General features: G+C 45.3%; 1 long non-coding RNA gene, 1 other non-coding gene and 1 pseudogene across 2 annotated transcripts; all 3 read left to right on the forward strand.

Annotated features, from left to right (window-relative positions):
• The first annotated feature begins 497 nt into the window (after positions 1 to 497).
• LOC144330213 (uncharacterized) lies at positions 498 to 6,433 on the forward strand. Its single transcript, XR_013396174.1, has 2 exons — positions 498 to 663; positions 4,592 to 6,433. It is a non-coding gene; the product is annotated as an uncharacterized LOC144330213 (long non-coding RNA).
• A 4,922-nt stretch (positions 6,434 to 11,355) lies between these two features.
• On the forward strand, positions 11,356 to 11,427 carry TRNAD-GUC (transfer RNA aspartic acid (anticodon GUC)). The gene has a single exon. It is a non-coding gene; the product is annotated as a tRNA-Asp (tRNA).
• A 1,102-nt stretch (positions 11,428 to 12,529) lies between these two features.
• On the forward strand, positions 12,530 to 13,166 carry LOC693576 (large ribosomal subunit protein uL23 pseudogene; annotated as a pseudogene).
• Positions 13,167 to 14,830: the final 1,664 nt, after the last annotated feature.

Genomic DNA, 14,830 nt, shown 5'->3' on the forward strand with positions numbered 1-14,830 from the left:
TGAAGCCTCCACCACTTGCACAGAACCCTGTTTGCAGGGTACAGGCCCCACAGATGAAGTTGGCCATGACTCTCACTGCCGTAACTGCTCAGGTACAGGCACAGTTCAGTTGCCTGTATCTCTTGGGTTGGGTCATCCTAGGAGGTGGGGAGTAACATGTCAGTCCTGCCAGTTGTCAGGCTCTGGTCTAGACTCTCACATATGTTATCACATTCCATCTGCACAGCCTCCTGGTGAGGGAGGAATTATCATCCCCATCTACAAATGAGAAAACGAAGCCCAGGAGTGGTTTTCAGCCAAAGTCACAAAGCTGGTAAGTGGTGGAGCTGGGATTCCAGTGGAATCTTTCCACCAGAGAAAACCTAACAAATACAGTAACAAAGCTGGTCTGTCTCACTCCACATGTCCTAACTGGAACACGACATGTCAATCCCAGATAATTTACAAAGTCATCAACTGGGTTTCAGAACAAATTTGCCCGTTTGCTATGGAGAAGCTGAAGTCCTCTAAGCCTGTGTTCATCAACTAGAGGGTTGTCCAGATCCCACTGCTGCCCACTGTGTTTTTGACACAAGTCAAATCAGTTTGGCTACATTGTTTGCTGCTCGCTATCACCGTATTGAAGATTTGTCAGGGGCTCTGCTATTGCAGCTGTACTTCAGGGTATGAATCCATTCAGTGTTTGCTTTCTCACCTCTCTCTAGGTTGGTAATGCTAGGTGTTCATTGTGGTTGTTGTTTGGGTTTATTTTTAGAAAGTGACTCAGGAATTAATTTCCTGAATTTCAATTACCTTGCTTCTTACAGTTGGTCCTTCAGGTCCAGTAATTTCAACATTCTGGATATTTTTTCTTTGTGAAAATGTAATTGAAACTAGATACGAACTTTATTTTCATTTTTTTTTTTCTCAAAGAAAGGCTATTTTAAAAATTTAAAGTAATACTTTTTTTTTTTTTTTTTTTTTGAGATGGAGTCTCGCTCTGTCACCCAGGCTGGAGTGCAGTGGCCGGATCTCAGCTCACAGCAAGCTCCGCCTCCCGGGTTCACGCCATTCTCCCGCCTCAGCCTCCCGAGTAACTGGGACTACAGGCGCCCGCCACCACGCCCGGCTAGTTTTTTGTATTTTTTTAGTAGAGACGGGGTTTCACCATATTAGCCAGTATGGTCTCGATCTCCTGACCTCGTGATCCGCCCGTCTCGGCCTCCCAAAGTGCTGGGATTACAGGCTTGAGCCACCGCGCCCGGCCGCAGTAATACATTTATGTATTTGTTTTATTTATTTATTTAGTTTATTATTGTTATTATTTTTTGAGATGGAATCTCGCTCTGTGGCCCAGCCTGCAGTGCAGTGGCGCAATCTTGGCTCATTGCAATCTCCGCCTCCTGAGTTCAAGCAATTCTCGGGCCTCAGCCTCCCAAGTAAATGAGATTACAGGCACCCGCCACAACGCCCAGCTAATTTTTGTATTTTCAGTAGAGATGGGGTTTCACCATGTTGGCCAGGCTGGTCTCGAACTCCTGACCTCAAGTGATCCACCCACCTTGGCTTCCCAAAGTGCTGGGATTATAGGTGTGAGCCACTGCACCTGGCCTATTTATTTGTTTTAATTTTGATTGATTTTTTTTTTTTTTAGATTGACTGCTCCTTGTGGAGCAGGGCTAACCCATAGGCAGTGAGCCCAGAGTTGCCTAAAAGTAACATTATTTTAATCAGATCAAAATCTATAATAAGAGCTACTACTAATGATATGCCAGAAATTGTGCTAAGTGATTTTTATGTATTATGTCATTTGCTTCTTGCAACAACCTTGTGGGTAGGTATTCTTCTGAGCCTTAGGGGAGGTTAAGTAACTTGCCCAGGTCAGTCAGCTAATACACAGCTGAGGTAGAGCTGAGACTGGAACTCAAATCTAGCTAACACCAAAGTGTAAGTTCTTAATCATAGCTGTCTCCTAATTATAAAAACATATGTGCTCATTGTAAAAATATTTGGAAAATATGGAAAGTCTGAAGAAGAAATAAAATTCCTCTGAAATCCTATCTACCAAAAGCAATCACCAGTAACATTGTTGTTCAACCTTTTTCTCTGCACATATATCTTTTGCCTATATATGATATACATTTTTGCATATAATGTTCAGTCAAAAGCAGGAAACAAGACAACACTGAATAATCCTGCTTCTTAAAAATATGTGGAAATGATATATAAATAAGAATTTTACTCCACATTAATATTTATTTATTTATTTATTTGAGATGGAGTCTCACTCTGTCACCCAGGCTGGAGTGCAGTGGCGTGATCTTGGCTCACTGCAACCTCTACCTCTTGGGTTCAAGTGATTCTCCTGCCTCAGCCTCCCGAGTAGCTGGGATTACAGGTGCCCACCACCACACCCAGCTATTTTTTATATTTCTAGTAGAGATAGGGTTTCACCATCTTGGCCAGGCTGGTCTAGAACTCCTGACCTCAAGTGATCTGCCTGTTTTGGCCTCCCAAAGTGCTGGGCTTACAGGCATGAGCTATCACACCCGGCCCTTCATCATGTTTTTTAAACTTAACATTTAACATAACATTTAAATTATATATATAATATATTATTTTATTTACATATATATATATAGAGAGAGAGAGAGAGCGCTCCTACTACATGCCAGCTGAAGTGCTAGGCACAAGGAGAGTGGTGAGCAAAAGAGGCACAGTCGCATCCTTCAGTGGGTGAGCAATCTAGTGGAGGAGATAAGCATTAATCCACTGATCACAAAAAATTTAATCCATACTGTGATTAGAAGGGAAGACACATGATGCTGACAGCACACACCACTGGAGAGACCTGTCCTGGTCTGAGGGATTAAGGACAATATCTCTGAGAAAATGATTCTGGGTTTGAGAGCTGAGCGAAATGTAGAAGCTAGCTGAGCAAAGAGGCTGCATAAGAGCATTGGCAGCAGTGGGAACAATGAGTGCAAAGGTCCTGTGCCGGAAAGAGCACAAGGCATTTGAGGAACAGTCAGTGTTGCTATAGCAGCTGTAGCACAGAAAGCAAGAGGGTATAGGAGCTGGGAGGCAGGAGTTCTGGATTAGCCCCTGCAGACCTCATTGAAGATCTTGATCTTTATGCTAAAATGCAAAGCAATTGAAGGATTGTACACAGGATGAGCTCTGAGCTTGGCAAAGATTTCTCTGCCTACAATGTGGAGAACAAGCAGGAGGTGGGCAAGACTATAAGAACTGTAATAACCCTGGTGAGAGATGACAGCAGCCCAGACCAGGGAGATAAAAAAAGTGAACAAGTCTGATATGCTAGAGGATAAAATTTTGAGGACTGGTGATCAATTGGCTAAGGAAGGGTGAGAGTGAAGAAGAAGGAGGTGGCAGGATGCTGCCTGGTTTCTGGCTTGCAGGACTAGAGACCCAGTCTCTGCATCAGGAATACTGGTGGAGAAGCAAGTTTGGAGGAAAGAGTCCAATCATAAAGCTGGGCTAGAAAATCTTTTATTTTATTTTATTTTTTTTTTTAGACAGTCTTGCTCTGTTGCCCAGGGGGGAGTGCAGTGGTGCGATCTCCACTTACTGCAACCTCTGCCTACTGAGTTCAAGTGATTCTAATGCCTCAGCCTCTCAAGTAGCTGGGATTACAGGCATGTGCTAACACGCCTGGCTAATTTTTAGTAGAGACAGGGTTTTGCCATGTTGGCCAGGCTGGTCTCAAACTCCTGGCCTCAAGCCTTCCCAAAGTACTGGGATTACAAGTGTGAGCCACCATGCCTTGTCCAATTTTTACAATCTTGTTTATTTGTCTGTTTGTTTTGAAATGGAGTCTTGCTCTGTCCCCCAGGCTAGAGTGCAGTGGTGCAATCTTGGGTCATTGTAACCTCTGCCTCCCAAGTTCAAGTGATTCTCCTGCCTCAGCCTCCTGAGTAGCTAGGACTACAGGCATGTGCCACTACACCCAGCTAATTTTTGTATTTTTAGTAGAGATGGAGTTTTATCATGTTGGTCAGGCTGGTCCTGAACTCCTGACCTCAGGTGATCCACCCACCTTGGCCTCCCAAAATGCTGGAATTACAGGTGTGAGCCACTGCGCCTGGCCTCAATCTTGGCTTAATTAAAAATTAGAAATGTAGGAGTTAGGCCAGGAGCGGAGGCTCACGCCTGTAATCCCAGCACTTTGGGAGGCTGAGGCAGGTGGATCACCTGAGGTCAGGAGTTCGAGGCCAGCCTGGCCAACATGGTGAAACTCGGTTTCTACTAAAACTAACAGAAATTAGCCGGGCATGGTGGCGGGAGCTTGTAGTCCCAGCTACTCGGGAGGTTGAGGCAGGAGAATCTCTTGAATCCAGGAGGCAGAGGTTGTGGTGAGCCGAGATTGCGCCATTGCACTCCAGCCTGGTCAACAAGAGCAAAACGCCGTCTTAAAAAAAAAAAAAGTAGGAGTTAATTTCCAAATATTTGTGAATTTCCTAAATTTCATTGTATTACTCTAATTTAACTCCAGTCAATCAGAAAACATTGTATGATTTCAATCTACTGATTCAAACCAGAAAAGAAAAGAAAATTATTTATTTAGTTAGTTTTCCCTTTTATCTTCCAGGTTGTAAGCATGGCACATGGTGGTGGTAAATAAAAGGACCAAAGGGCAGTCCACAGATTAATTTACTGGTCAAAGAGAGAAACACAACTTTGTAATGGGAGACATCAGACTGTGACCATTTGACTGCACTGATCAATCTTGGCCTCACTATCAGTGGAGCAACCAGATATTTTGTGCACCTGATGTAATTCAGTAAGAAGGATACAGCATAACCTATAAAATTTCTTACCAAAATTGTGTAACCTGAATCTAAGCAACCGTTTAGATCTAACGACCAGCTTACAGGAAATACAAGAAATAGAGGAACAGGGGCAGGTCATCACAAGGAAACCATCAGACAAATCCAGAATGTAGGACATTCTACAGGACAAACTGACTTAGTTTCTTCATCAAGTCAATGGCATTAAGAAAAAGTAGAGGGGCTGGGGGTATTTAAGATTGTTCTAGATTATAAGAGACTTAAGAATAAAAAACAAACAGTGCGTGGACTTTGTTGGACTCTAGTTTGAACATAGAAGCTGTAAAATGACATTATGGAGACAATTGGGAAAATCTGAATACAGATTAGGTATTAGATTATATTAAGAAATTGTTAATTTGGGCCGGGCGCGGTGGCTCAGGCCTGTAATCTCAGCACCTTGGGAGGCCGAGACGGGCGGATCACGAGGTCAGGAGATCGAGACCATCCTGGCTAACACGGTGAAACCCCGTCTCTACTAAAAAGTACAAAAAACTAGCTGGGCGAGGTGGTGAGCGCCTGTAGTCCCAGCTACTCGGGAGGCTGAGGCAGGAGAATGGCGTAAACCCGGGAGGCGGAGCTTGCAGTGAGCCGAGATCCGGCCACTGCACTCCAGCCTGGGCGACATAGCAAGACTCCGTCTCAAAAAAAAAAAAAAAAAAAAAAAGAAATTGTTAATTTAGCTAGAAGTGATAATGGTCTCTCTCGATGCACAGCCAGGGTTCAGAATCTCTGGACTGAATCTAGTAGGACTCAGGCAGCAGAACTGGGTGTTTGCAAGACCAAAAGTATTCATAATCTCGCTAGACTGATCTCAGCAATGGGGAGAAAAACTCCGCTACAGGAATATCTCTGGATAAGAAGTGGCTGCTAGCCGGGCGCGGTGGCTCACGCCTGTAATTCCAGCACTTTGGGAGGCTGAGGCGGGCAGATCACGAGGTCAGGAGATCGAGACCACCCTGGCTAACCTGGCGAAACCTCGTCTCGACTAAAAATACAAAAACAATTAGCTGGGTGTGGTGGCAGGCGCCTGTAGTCCCAGCTACTCGGGAAGCTGAGGCAGGAGAATGGCGTGAACCTGGGAGGTGGAGCTAGCAGTGAGCTGAGATGGCGCCACTGCACTCCAGCCTGGGTGACAGAGCGAGACTCCGTCTCAAAAAAAAAAAAAAAAAAAGAGGTGGCTGCTGAAGTTAATGATGCCTGAAAATTAGGATTGGCAAGTTTGGAATTCATAAAATTTCCAGTAAGCCCAACAGCTTCTTGTAAGCATGTGGATTTCATGGCAGTGAAAGTTGTTCTGGGGACCCCAAGGATCTAAAGTTATGGTTCTTTTCAAAAATCAGTGAATGAGCTGCCATACTTTTCACCTGCTCAATATCACTGTCCAGAAAGAAACTGACCCTTTCTGTTGGTGTTTTGGTAAAACTTCAGCACTGGTCAGTTCACTTATACAGTTCCTTCCTTATGTCCAGGCACTCAGTGGGAGGAATGTGAAAAAGTCTGCATTAGTACATGAGGTTTTAAATTTTGCTTTAGAATAAGGTGTGTTTGTATATGTGTGAGCTGAAGTTCCTGCCACCTTGAAATAAAAAACAGTTGTGATGGTTTGGACTCCTTTTTCTTTCCCCTGCTAATTTAACTATTCATAAAATATATTTTGCCCTTCCTAATTATCTCACTCTAGTAAAATCAACCAGCAATTGAACTGCTGGATCATCACAGTTTGGATGGCCACTTTCCTAGTTCCACTGACCTTGGTCCAGGAACACTGCGGACAGTGAGGTTAATGAATCTAATTTAGTTTTCACTTCTCTCATCTTGATGTAGAGCTTGCAGCCCCAGATCCTACATTTCTAAGTATTGAGGAAAGGAGAGGAGGGAATTTATATTATTGAGTAGCCATTATTGGTCAAGCATTATACTATTTTACCTATGTTCACTCATTTAATTGGGGACAAATGTAATTTAGTAGTTAAGAGTACTGGCTCTAGGCCGGGCGCGGTGGCTCAAGCCTGTAATCCCAGCACTTTGGGAGGCCGAGGCGGGCGGATCACAAGGTCAGGAGATCGAGACCACAGTGAAACCCCGTCTCTACTAAAAATACAAAAAATTGGCCGGGCGCGGTGGCGGGCGCCTGTAGTCCCAGCTACTCAGGAGGCTGAGGCAGGAGAATGGCGGGAACCCGGGAGGCGGAGCTTGCAGTGAGCCGAGATCGCGCCACTGCACTCCAGCCTGGGCAACAGCGTGAGACTCCGTCTCAAAAAAAAAAAAAAAAAAAAAAAAAAAAAAAAGAGTACTGGCTCTAAAAAATGAAATCAGAGAGAGAAATGGGGATGTGAATCTGGAAAAATGTCAATAATTATTGACTTTAAATGGAGAGATACAGGTACTGTGTACCATTCTTTCAACTTTTGAAAATTTTCATAATAAACATAATGTCCTCAAACAGTTAAACCAGCCAGGCATGGTGGCTCACGCCTGTAATCCCAGCACTTGGGGAGGTCAAGGTGGGAAACTCGCCTGAGCCTAGGAGTTGGAATCTGCAGGGAGCTATGACTGTACCTTTGCATTCCAGTCTGGGTGACAGAGCAAGACCCTGTCTCTTAAAAAAAAAAAGTTAAACATAATTATCATATTACTAGCATATGACAACTAGGAACATATTTTTAAGAAAAATGAAAACATACAACTACACATACAAACTTGTACACAAAGATTCATAACAGCATTGTTTATGTATTTATTCATTTATTTTGAGACGGACTCTCCTTACCTTGTGATCTGCCCTCCTCGGCCTCCCAAAGTGCTGGGATTACAGGTGTAATCGTGCCACTGCGCCCAGCCGTATTTATTTTTTAACATTTAAAAGAGACAACAGGTTGGGTGTAGTGGCTCATGCCTGTAATGCCAGCATTTTGGGAGGCTGAGGTGGGTGGATCACCTGAGGTCAGGAGTTTGAGACCAGCCTGGCCAACATGGTGAAACCCCATCTTTACTAAAAATACTAAAATTAGCCGGGCATGGTGGGGCACACCTGTAGTCCCAGCTACTTGGGAGGCTGAGGCATGGAGAATTGCTTGAACCCCAGAGGCAGAGGTTGCAGTGAGCCGACATCATGCCACTGCACTCCAGCTTGGGCAACAGAGCGAGAATTCATCTCAAAAAACAAAAAACAAAACAAAACACCAAAAAAACAGTTGATCAAAACAAACAAACAAACAAAAAACAGTGGCACCATCTCAGCTCACTACAGCCTCAACCTCCTGGCCTCAAGCAATCCTCCCACCTCAGCCTCTCCAAGTAGCTTGGACGACAGGTGCATGCCACCATCCCCAGCTAACTTTTTAACTTTTTGTAGAGATGGGGTCTCTCTATGTTCCCCAGACTGGTCTCCAACTCCTGGGATCAAGTGATCCTCTAGAGTCCGCCTCTTGAATTGCTGGGATTACAGGTGTAAGCCATGATACTCAGCCAATGTGTCAATTTTTTTAAAAAGTTAGCTATTATTGATTATCCAACAACCCTAGAGGTAGTACTATTTCTGTTTTCAGATGAGGACTCTGACACCCAGAAAAGTTGACACTTTGTCCGAGGTCATGAACCTAGTACAAAGCAGGAGCAAGCATTTTTTTTTTTTTTTTTAAGACGGAGTCTGACTCTGTTGCCCAGGCTAGAGTGCAGTGGCGTGATCTCAGCTCACTGCAAGCTCCACCTCCCAGGTTCACACCATTCTCCTGCCTCAGCCTCCTGAGTAGCTGGGACTACAGGCGCCCAACACCATGCCCAGCTAATTTTTTTTTGCATTTTTAGTAGAGACGGGGTTTCACGGTGTTAGCCAGAATGGTCTTGATCTCCTGACCTTGTGATCCGCCCGTTTCAGCTTCCCAAAGTGCTGGGATTACAGGCGTGAGCCACCACACCCAGCCAAGCAGGAGCAAGCATTCTAATAACATATCTGACTGCAAAAGCCAGGCTTCTCTACCATGTGATTTTGCCTGCTGGTGTAGACATGTCTTTTGTGGTATAATAAGCCTTCATAGAAGGTGCTCTAAGAATTAAGTAACTGCATGCAAAAAATCAATATGCTACAAAAATACACTTCTAATGTGACATAGCCTTTTATGCCGAAGTGATATTTATTTAATATTCCCCCAGTTTCTCTAGATTGATCATTTGCTACAAAGGGGATCAATAAGATCCCAATTTGTCTTTGTGAAAAATAAATGAAGTGGACTTTCCCTCTATTCATGTGGTATTTCTAAATGGCCTTGAGCTATTTATAGTCAAGTTAATGGAATTAATACTATACCATCAAAAACATATAGCATATTATCTAAAGTGCAGCACGAACACTTTCCTCTTTGTGTTACAGTCATTGACATATACAGATGCTGCTCCATTTACGATGGTGTTATGTTCGGATAAACCCATCATATTGAAAATATCATAAGTCAAAAACTTTCAATTTATGATGGATTTATCTGCAATACTATCATAAATCTAGAAAGATTCTGAATGCATGTCACTTTCACCATCATAAAAGTTGAAAAATCCACTTTGGGAGGCTGAGGCAGGCAGATCACAAGGTCAGGAGATCGAGACCATCCTGGTTAACACGGTGAAACCCCGTGTCTACTAAAAAAAAATACAAAGAATTAGCCGGGCGTGGTGGTGGGCACCTGTAGTCCCAGCTACTCGGGAGGCTGAGGCAGGAGAATGGCATGAACCCGGGAGGTGGAGCTTGCAGTGAGCTGAGATCGTGCCACTGCACCTCCAGCCTGGGCGGCAGAGCGAGACTCCGTCTCAAAAAAGAAAAAAAAAAAAAAAGGTTGAAAAATTGTTTAGTCAAACCAAGGTTAAATTGGGACCATCTGCATTTCTTTTCTTCTCTGAAAGCTCTTTTAGGGCAGTTGAGGATGCTACACAGAGAATGTATTCACCAAATTGTTTTTAAATGAATGGACAAATACATGCACACCACACACTTCAACAATCATCACCTCTAATATGGCAATACATTTTTCTACAGATTAAGTACTTTGTTTTTTTCCTTCCGAGAAGGAGTCTTGCTCCGTCACCCAGGCTAGAGTGCAGTGGCGCAATCTCAGCTCACTGCAACCTCCGCCTCCCAGGTTTAAGAGATTCTCCTGCCTTAGCCTCCAGAGTAGCTGGGATTACAGGCGTGCACCACCATGCCCGGATATTTTTTTGTATTTTTAGTAGAGACTGGGTTTTGCCATGTTGGCCAGGCTGGTCTTGAACTCCTGACCTCATGATCTGCCTGCCTCAGCCTCCCAAAGTACTAGGATTACAGGCGTGAGCCACTGTGCAGGGCCCAGAGTAAGTACTTTATGCTAAGGACCAGATGCAGAGTAAGGGTTGAGGTCTTCCTTACCCCAGAACAGGGCAAAAAAGCCAAAATAACCCTTATTGATTAAGCCATAAATTCAACCACCAGTTATTTCCAAAAGGTATGAAAGTTAGCATTTAATCACCTTCCCCCACCCCTTTCCCAAACCAGACACACACACACACACACACACACACACACACACACACACACACACACACACATCCCGCTGGGATTTTCCGGTTTTCCTGCTTCTTCTTTAAACCTGTTAAACAATGTCTGTTTAAGGTTCACAATCTACTATAGGATGTGCTTTAGCTATGTAAGTGGTGCACGCTGCAAAAAGTCTTCCAGTTGCTTTGGTTGAAAAAGTCCCTCTGAACACTTAAACACAGAAACCAGTCCTGGCACATCTGACTGGATTTGAGTTTTATGTGTCCCTGGAGGGAAACTACACACTTGGGAGTCAGTGCCGTGTTTGGTACATACTAAGTATTCAACAAATGTTTGCCGAATCAATGACTGAAATTGTCCACTTTTCTTTGACTCCTGATCATGTTGCCCACACTGTATGTATGTATGTATGTATGTATTTACTTGAGACAGGGTCTCACTCTGTTGGCCCAATTTTCATATTTATTGTAGAGGTGGAGTTTCACCATGATGCCCAGGCTGGTTTCGAACTCGAGCTCAAGGGATCCACCGCTTCAGCCTCCCAAAGTGCTAGGATTGCAGGCATGAACCACCACGTCCAGCCATTGCTCACATTTTATATTACCATTCTCATTTTTTCCAGGGACAGATTTGAGTTCCACTGTTTGGGCTAGGGGCAATGCTTTAGATGAGAAAAGAAGAGGTATGTTTGAAAATCAGTCCACTTAGAGAAAGAAGAAAGTGAAGAGATTTATGAACCACTAGAGTCTTTTTATGCCAAAATATTATCTGAAGGTTTGAGCTCTATGGCGGTCAATTCTCTTTCTTCTGTGGTTATGGTGATATGGAAGGGGAGTGCTGGGAAGGGAAGAGCATGGTCCCTTTAAATGACACAGAAGAAGGGAAGGGAAGTGCTGTGGGGGAGGAGGGCGTGGTCCCTGGCTAGGGCTCCACCCCCAGGGACCTAGGTGAGGACAGGCATTTCCTGCTCAAATGTTGCATTTCTTAAAACCATCCAAGTCGTCCTCGTTAGTATAGTGGTGAGTATCCCCGCCTGTCACGCGGGAGATCGGGGTTCGATTCCCCGACGGGGAGGTAGGAGTCCTTTTGCCGGGCGCGGTGGCTCACGCCTGTAATCCCAGCGCTTTGGGAGGCCGAGGCGGGCGGATCACAAGGTCAGGAGATCGAGACCACGGTGAAACCCCGTCTCTACTAAAAATACAAAAAATTAGCCGGGCGCGGTTGTGGGCGCCTGTAGTCCCAGCTACTTGGGAGGCTGAGGCAGGAGAATGGCGTGAACCCGGGAGGCGGAGCTTGCAGTGAGCCGAGATCGCGCCACTGCACTCCAGCCTGGGCGACAGAGTGAGACTCCCTCTCAAGAAAAAAAAAAAAAGACCACCCAGGACTGCCACGCCCCCATTCTGTGCCTGTAAAAACCCGAGACCCTAGCAAGGCAGAGACAGAAGCAGCTGGACCTGGTGAAGAGCACCTCAGTGGAGAAATACACAGGCAGCTGGACATCTAGAGGAAGGCACGACAGGCACCAGCATGCAGGCAGGACACTGACCAGCAAAATAAGGTGGAGTTTGGCTGGAGTAGTAGGAGGAGCGTGCGCCAGACTCCAGGGGAAAACCATCTCCCTTCTGGCTCCCCCATCTGCTGAGAGCTACTTCCACTCAATAAAACCTTGCACTCATTCTCCAGGCCCACTTGTGATCCGATTCTTCCCGTACACCAAGGCAAGAACCTGGGATACAGAAAGCCCTCTGTTCTTGCGACAAGGTAGAGGGTCTAATTGAGCTGGTTAACACAAGCTGCCTAGAGATAGCAAAACTAAAAGAGCATCCTGTAACACACGCCCACTAGGGCTTCAGGAGCTGTAAATGTTCATCTCTAGACACTGCTGTGGGATCGGAGCCCCACAGCCTGCCCGTTTGTATGCTCCCCGAGAAGTCTGAGCATGGGGGCACTGAAGAAGCGAGTCACACCCCCATTGCACGCCCTGCGAGGGGGACAAGGGAACTTTTCCCGTTTCAATGGCCTGGTCCCAAACTGATAGTCCTTTGTTAATGTATGCCCTTGAAGAGGGAAGGGAAGGTAAACCAAGAGGCAAATCCATTACCAGTTTTGAAAGAAAATCCTCAAAGTACAGTTCCTATTGAGCAAAGGTCAGTGATATAATTTTTGAAAACAGGACCCTTTTCACAAGATGGCGCCGAAAGCGAAGAAGGAAGCGCCTGCACCTCCTAAAGCTGAAGCCAAAGCGAAGGCTTTAAAGGCCAAGAAGACAGTGTTGAAAGGTGTTCACATCCACACAAAAAAAGAAGACTCACACGTCACCCACCTTCCAGAGGCCCATCCAGAGGCCCAAGACACTGTGACTCTGGAGGCAGCCCAAATATCCCCAGAAGAGCGCCCCCAGGAGAAACAAGCTTGACCACTATGCCATCATCAAGTTTCTGCAGACCATTGAGTCCGCCGTAAAGAAGATAGAAGACAACACCACGCTTGTGTTCACGGTAGATGTTAAAGCCAACAAGCACCAGATCAAACAGGCTGTGAAGAAGGTCTGTGACATTGATGTGGCCAACGTCAACACCCTGATTCGGCCTGATGGAGAGAAGAAGGTATATGTTTGACTGGCTCCTAATTACAATGTTTTGGATGTTGCCAAAAAATTGGGATCATCTAAATTGAGTCCAGCTGGCTAATTCTAAAATATATGTATATCTTTTCACCCTAAAAACAATTTTTTTTTTTAAACAGAGGGGAACACTTTAATGTACTCAAAGACTGTGAAAAAATGATGGGCCTCCCAGATGATTTCTCCCTGAGAAATCTCTGCCTAGAGGCAAAATACAGAGGCTAAGTGAGGCAGGATTTTCTACTGTAAAATCTAGAAACACAGGACCTCTTCCGCCATAGTTCACATGAAACTTCACTCATTTCTTCAAAAACCTTTTAATTTGAATACCTTCTATTTACCAAAAACTATTTTAGGTGCTGGAGATCCAAATTAAGGGTTGAAAAGGATGCAAAGCATGAAGAACATCAGGAGATACTCAGAGAAAGTAGCCACCTGGCGTGGTGGCTCATGTCTGTAATCCCAGCACTTTGGAAGGCCGAAGTGGGAGAATCACCTGAGGTCAGGAGTTCGAGACCAGCCTGGCCAACATGGTGAAACCCCCATCTCGAGGCTGGGTGCAGTGGCTCATGCCTGTAATCACAGAACTTTGAGAGGCTGAGGCGGGTGGATCACCTGAGGTCAGGAGTTCAAGACCAGCCTTGCCAACATGGTGAAACACCATCTCAAGGCTGGGCGCAGTGGCTCATGCCTGTAATCCCAGCACTTTGAGAGGCCAAGGTGGGTGGATCGCCTGAGGTCAGGAGTTCGAGACCAGCCTGGCCAACATGGTGAAAACCCATCTCTACTAAAAATACAAAAATTCTTCAGGAAGCCAAGGCAGGCGGATCACCTGAGGTCAGGAGTTCGAGACCAGCCTGACCAACATGGAGAAACCCCCGTCTCTACTAAAAATACAAAATTAGTCGCGTGTGGTGGCGTGTGCCTGTAATCCCGGCTACCCAGGAGGCTGAGGCAGGAGGATCGCTTGAACCCAGGAGGTAGAGGTTGCAGTGAGCTGAGATTGCACCACTGCACTCCAGTCTGGGTGACAGCGAGACTCCGTCTCAAAACAAAACCAAAAAACCCCCACCAGATAAACTTCTTAAAATAAAACCTCTGCTACTGTACAGAGTTGACAATAAGCATTTAGAAACTTTTACAGCCATTTGACATGGCCATAACATCCAAACCTGAAACCAGTGGACTTGTCAGGTTGAACAGACTATAGACCAATTTGGTTGTTGCCCAGCTCTAGGGATACGTTGCATCTGGTGCAAGCTGCATACTAGTCATGAACAGTAGGACCCTGTTGTCAATCTATGACAGATTGAAAATTAAAGATGTGGGCCGGGCGCGGTGGCTCAAGCCTGTAATCCCAGCACTTTGGGAGGCCGAGATGGGCGGATCACGAGATCAGGAGATCGAGACCATCCTGGCTAACACGGTGAAACCCCGTCTCTACTAAGAAATACAAAAAATAGCCGGGTGAGGTGGCGGGCGCCTGTAGTCCCAGCTACTCGGGAGGCTGAGGCCGGAGAATGGCGTGAACCCGGGAGGCGGAGCTTGCAGTGAGCTGAGATCCGGCCACTGCACTCCAGCCTGGGCTACAGAGCGAGACTCCGTCTCAAAAAAAAAAAAAAAAAAAAAAAAAAAAGAAAATTAAAGATGTGCTTCATCACAGACATTTGAAAAGCACTGGTCTACACCACACTGTTCTGCTTCATCTCTTATTCAGTCTTCAGGTCATTTCAATCTGGTATCTGCCCTTCACCTGCTGAAAATACCACAGGAAAGGTCACTGACCTTCGTAGGGCTAAATTCAGTGTATTATTTTTTTGTCCCCATTGTATGTGACATCTCTTTAGCATTTGG

This window comes from Macaca mulatta, chromosome 7 (assembly GCF_049350105.2).
Source record: "Macaca mulatta isolate MMU2019108-1 chromosome 7, T2T-MMU8v2.0, whole genome shotgun sequence".
Lineage (NCBI taxonomy): Eukaryota > Metazoa > Chordata > Mammalia > Primates > Cercopithecidae > Macaca > Macaca mulatta.